Below are 6000 nucleotides of genomic sequence, written 5' to 3' on the forward strand. Positions count from 1 at the left end.
ATGGACTGTAGCTTGTCAGGCTCCTCTGTCCATGGAATCCTCCAGGCAAGAAAACGAGTGGGTTGCCATTTCCTCCTCCAGGGGATCTTCCCGACCCAGGGATCAAACCCCTGTCTCCTGTGTCTCCTGCTTTGCAGGTGGATTCTTTGCTTAGTTGAGCCACCAGGGAAGCTGGGTAATATAAAATAATAAAGCAGGCTGTCTGTGTCCAGGAAGTGTGGATCACTGTGTCTTCCGGCTCACAGCCGCCTTCTGAGGGGGCCACTCTTGCCCACAGACAGTTGCCTTTTCTCCCCCTAGACTGCCCACCCCTTCTGCTATGGCAGATTGGGCTAAGCAGACATTCAAGCAAAGATGTGCTGGGCCAGTCAGATTCTCTCTTGAGATTTTGGAATTGGGACACTGAGAACCAGACCATTTAGCTCTAATGAACAGAGCTGAACAGTCACATTGGACTCCTTGGCTCTGGCCACTTGGCTGGACCGTGATCTAGAGGAGTCTTAAATAAGTCGAGGGAGGAGAGGGAAAAGTAGACCCGCAGGGACTAACAGTAGGTTTGACTTCTTCACTGGAGCCAGCTTGAGTGGGTTTCTGTATCACAACCAGAAGGGTATAAACTGGAACATCATGAAATAAAAAGTGAGGAACTTGAGGCCAAAGTTCTGCCCTGAGGGGCCACCAAAAAATCAGTCTAACCTCTCTTCCATGAAGACCCAGACTTCTAGGCTGGAAAACCCTAGAGGACAGCCTCAGCAGCAGCATGGCTAATATTTTCTAAGAAATTAAGCCAGGGGACTTTGCTGGTGGTCCAGTGGCTAAGACTCTACGCTCCCAATGCAGGGGACTGTATCCCACACTCAGCAACTAAAGATCCCATATGCTGCAAATAAGACCTAGTGTAACCAAGTAAATAAAAATAAATGTTTTTTAAAAGAGAAAAGATAAGCCAGGCCCTTGCATGAACTGTCAAGGTTTTGAGATAAGGCACAACAACAGATGAGTGAAAATGGAGGTTAAGAAACCGCCTTAGTCATATAGTTATTGTGGTAAATTATTTGCCCTTCTTGTATCCTCCTCCTTTGCATTATGACTTTATAGCTGCTCCCAACAAGAGGTGGAATCTGAGCTGGCCCTGCAACTTGTTTTGGCATTAATGTGGCATAAATGACATTGTCAGTTCTGAGGCTAGGCTTTAGAGGTCTTCAGTGGTGCTTCTTGATTTTTTTAGAACTCTGAGCATGTAAAGGAGTCCAGGCTACTGTAATGAAAGCTGAGACATATGTGGTCCAGTAACGACTGTGATCAACAGCCAACCACTGTGATGTGACTGAGGCCATCCTAGATGTTGCTCTGACACTCAGCCAACTGCCAGGTGTATGAATGAGTCCATCCTGGACTAGGCAGCACCCAGTCAACCTACCTGCTGACTACAGATGCATGAGTGAGTCCAGCCAAGATCAGCCAAACCACCCAGCCAACCCATAGAATTATGAACTAAATAATTACTTAGGCTTTTAAGCCTCTATGTTTCAGTGGATTTGTTATGCAGCAACAACCCTCCACTGGTGCAGAGGGTCTGGGATCTGAACAGAAGAGCATCTGACTTCCACCCCAGTGAATTCTCTCATATCCTGAGCATACTGTAGCCTGGCCAATGCAATACCTTCCTGCTGAAAAGCCCCATATGTAGCATCTTCATTAGATTGTGGGATTGGTCTGGGTTCAAAACCCACTTTCCTTTGCAGGTTACTGGGCATTATGTTAACTGCAAACAATACCAACTGCCTCACAGAGACACCAGGAAGGTAAAATGAAATAGTACATCTAAAGTGTCCACAGTTGGACTTCCCTGGTGGTCCAGTGGTTGAGAATCTGCCTGGCAGTACAGGGCACACAGATTCAATCCCTGGTCCGGTAAGATTCTGCATGCCACAGGGCAGTTAAGCCTATGTGCCACAACTGCTGAGCCTGAGTCTAGAGCCCTCGAGCCACAGTTACTGAGCCCACGTGCTGCAACTACTGAAGCCCATGAGCCTAGAGCCCAAGCTCCACAACAAGAGAAGCCACCACAATAAGAAGCCCTTGCATCCCAACTACAGAGTAGCCCCCACTCGCTACAACTAGAGAACACCTATGGATAGCAATGAAGACCTGGTGCAACCAAAATTAAATACATAAATAGAAAAAGAAAAGAGGAAAAATAAAACAGTGTCTAGAGTTTAGCAGGCCCTAAAGTTTCCTGGAAGATGAAAGTTTACAATGGGTCCAAAATTTCTTGATAAAAATAGAGTTTTATTTTTCAGTGCTGATGTTCAACCAACTGACATTTTTAGGAATGGTTATCTCTTCTTAGAGATACTGACTTTTTATATACTTGTAACTCTTAGTTCTACAAGAATGCAGAACGTTTTTTCCCAATTTAAGCTTTTTTCTAGATCAATATTTCCCAAAGTAAAGTCTATAGGTCATTTACATAAGAGTCACCAGCTCTCTGTCAAATGAAGATTCATGGCCTCATTCGAGACCTACAGAATGAGACATTACTGGGAGCAGGGTCTAGAATCTACATTTTAATCAAATTCCCCAATAATTTCAATGCATATTAAATTTCCTCTGCTATGACTTTAAAAACAGGATGCATTGCATTTTCTCGCTGTAGTATTGGTTTCTGGGTGTTCCCCTCGGATCATTTGTGTCCTAAGATTTTAGGTCAAAAAAGATACACTAGCACATTTTTCAGAAGTAATGTTGACATGAACACTAACTTTGTGGTGGAAATAGAGTACACACCAATGAATGAACCAACCCAGATGACACCATGATTTTTCTAAGTGTATCAACATTTCACTCTTTGAAAAAATACTGGGAAATCAGTTTTTTCTGTTTTTCATTTTGTTTTTTTTTTTTTGCTTTGCATTTATAATCTTTATATATGGACTTACACCAGATACAGAAATAGGGGAGCAGAATAGTGGAGAGGGCATTTACAAATACACTAACTTGTTTTTACTGTTGTTATCAATAACATTATTATTTTCACAAAGCATTCTCTAATAGGAATAGGAGATGACTTGACCCTAAATGGACTTTGAAAGTTTGTTCAGTCTGAACTACCTTCAAGTAGAAATGTTTTTGTTCACCTTCTGAAGTAGCCCTTAGAGGGAATAATGGGAGTATTTTACTAGGGCTAAACTAAATTCTCAGGTTCACCTAGCTCTAGTTAAAAGTTTGAAGTGTCTTGGTTTGATGTCTTTTTGGCCGATCTGTTTCATGGTATCATGTTTTTTTAGAAGACTTTCTCGCCAAAAGTAGAAAAAGGAAAATAATAACAGAAGGAAACTACTTCAAAAAGTAGTGTTGGAAGTCTATTCCTCTTCAGATGACACCAGTGCTTAGAACTTTTGACTCAAAGCTCTTCATTTCCTACAAATACTTTTTTTCCACTGTTCCAAAGGTAGAAGAAGCTCTGAATGGCAAAAATTCTGTGCTTTTTAAAAACCTGCTGGATAACTTCTCATCTCTAAGAGTACTGAAGTTTTATCATACCAGACTGTGTATAACAAATCACAAAACGTATGCATAAAGAAATCTAGACTCTTCTAATTGTGCCAATCCATGGGTAAAAAACTTACTTATGGAGCCACACAGCTGTTGAAATCAGTCATATTTACAATTTTTACAAATGAGTTTATTTTAATAAAAACAAGGTACTCTGTGAACATGATCTCTAAACAGATTTATGTGGGTTGGCACAATCTGCTATGCTAAACATATATTCATATTGCTTAGGTCTGCAACCAGTTTTTTCTTTTTTGAGTGATGATAACAGTCTTGCTTTGTACAAGGATACCAAATAATTGGCAGCAATTCAGCTAAGGACACTGTTCTCAGCACTGAACTATTGAAATTGTTTTCCTGGACAGAACTGCCCTCTGGGCATGGCCCTAAATTGGGAGAACTCTGGGCTGCTGGCACTAGGCAGTGAACCAGGCAGACAGCTTATAGAGAGAAGGTGACTATAAATTGATGCTAAAGAAGAGGGGGAGGGGGAGGAGGAGTGGGAGAAAAGAGAGAAGGGGGGAAAAGGGAGGGAGAGAGAGAGAGGGGAAGAGAGAGAGAAAGGTAAGATTTATATTCATTAATTCATACCCTTAAAGGGGGTCTCTTGATGTATTTCTCCTTGATCTTTCTGACTGCTCACCTTGCTTGATGTTTTTATGCTCAACGTTTTTTGCTTGGTTACTAAACTGTAATCTCCTTGAAGACAGAAACGTTGCCTGATTCAGCTTTTCAGCTTCCACAGTGCCTGGCATACACTGGTACTCAAAAACCTAGTTGTTAAATGCTCAACAAAAGATGAATTTCCCTATCTGAAGCATTTCATTTCCTCAGATAAATCCTAAGCAGGTCTCGGGGGCACAGTACTGCCCCCTAGGGAGCATATTGAAATTTTGTGGGGGCATGTTTTGTATTGCAGTTCTCATACTGGTGCCAGGTTTTCCCACAGTGAAAAATATTTTCTGATTTTTATTGAAACTAGTATAACATTTAAAAATACATTACTAAAAAAATACATTACTTTTGCTTATTTCACCTTTATATTATTAGACAATTACAGTGGTTTCTTGTACGTAGTTTACATGTCAATAAATTGAATTCCAGGAGAGTAATGTTAAATTTTTGTTTTGTTGCATACATGGTGTGGACTACGGCAGAATTGAATGCCTACTTTTACAAGATTAATCTTTGCTTGCTTCTGCTTCCACAAGTTCTGGGGTTCTAAGACGAACCGTATAAGTAAAAAGAAGCTGGTGTACATTGATTTCAACCATCAAGCTTTCGCTTTAAGCAACTGCATGTTTTGGGATTAATGTGGCTCAGCGGAGCGCTGCTGTCAAAGCACAGAGGGTCCAGGACTGGGGTGGCGGCGGGGAATGAACACTAAGCTACCAGAGAGTTCTCACACGTCCTGGTCCGTGAATCTGAGCCGACTAGCTTGAGGGTGAGCCGTTTCTCTTTGCTTTGGTCTGTACTTTTCTCCATTTTAAAAACGATGTGGGGGGCGGAGGGAAGGAGGGAGGTGGGGAGGGGCCATTTTCCCCAAAGCCTGGGTCCCTCGCTGCGGGGCTGGTTCCCATTGAAGCTGTCGAGATTTGACGACCACAGCTTGAAAACAAAGCCCTTCAGAAGAGTGACTCGTGAGAAGGCAAAAGAGGGCTTTCGAGAGTAGAGGGTGACTTGGTCTTGAACGGCAGTTCCAAGTGAGGTTGAACCGAACTTTCGGTGTCCGGCGGTGGAGGGGCGGCTTTTGGCCGAATAGGAGGCAAGTGGAGGCGGGGCGGCAATTGACAGGAGGTGGGGCTTCGGGCTAGAACCAAGAAGGGTCTCAGGAAGGCGGGGCTTCTATTGACAGTGGGTGGGGCTCCCGCCGAAAGGGGCGGGGCTTGGGGTAATATTGCCACCAATTGGAGCTCTTGATGACAAGGGGCGTTTCTCGCGATCCAGCGGTGACACTAGGAAGGCGGAGCGCCCAGGGGGCGGGGCCACAACTGGCAGAAGGCGAGGTGCCTTCTGGATTGACCTGAATGAAGGCCAGGCTTCTGCCAATAGCAGGCGGAGCTATCACCGGCAAGGGGGCGGGGCCGCTTCAAGACCTGGGGAAGGCGGGGCTTCTGTTGACAGAGGGTGGAGCTTCCGTAGACGGGGGCGGGGCTTCTGTTGACAGAGGGGCGGGGCGGCTCCCTACCTCCCGCCGTGCGCCAATCCTGGGGGCAGAGACCCGGGTCGAACCCCAGGGGAGCAGCAGGGTCCCAGGGTAGGGACCCAGGCGCGGAGCGGGGTGGGGGCGCGCGGAGGGTGCGCGCGCGGGAGGGCCCCGCCTCGGCCGGCTCTTCCCCTCCCCCTCCCGCCCCCGGTCGGCTGCTGGGGCGCGCGCCTCGCCTCGCACCCCCACCCCCGACTCTCTGCGCTCCTCCGGGTCCGCCGCGCTGCCGAAGCCGT

This window comes from Capricornis sumatraensis, chromosome 11 (assembly GCF_032405125.1).
Source record: "Capricornis sumatraensis isolate serow.1 chromosome 11, serow.2, whole genome shotgun sequence".
Taxonomy (NCBI): Eukaryota; Metazoa; Chordata; class Mammalia; order Artiodactyla; family Bovidae; genus Capricornis; species Capricornis sumatraensis.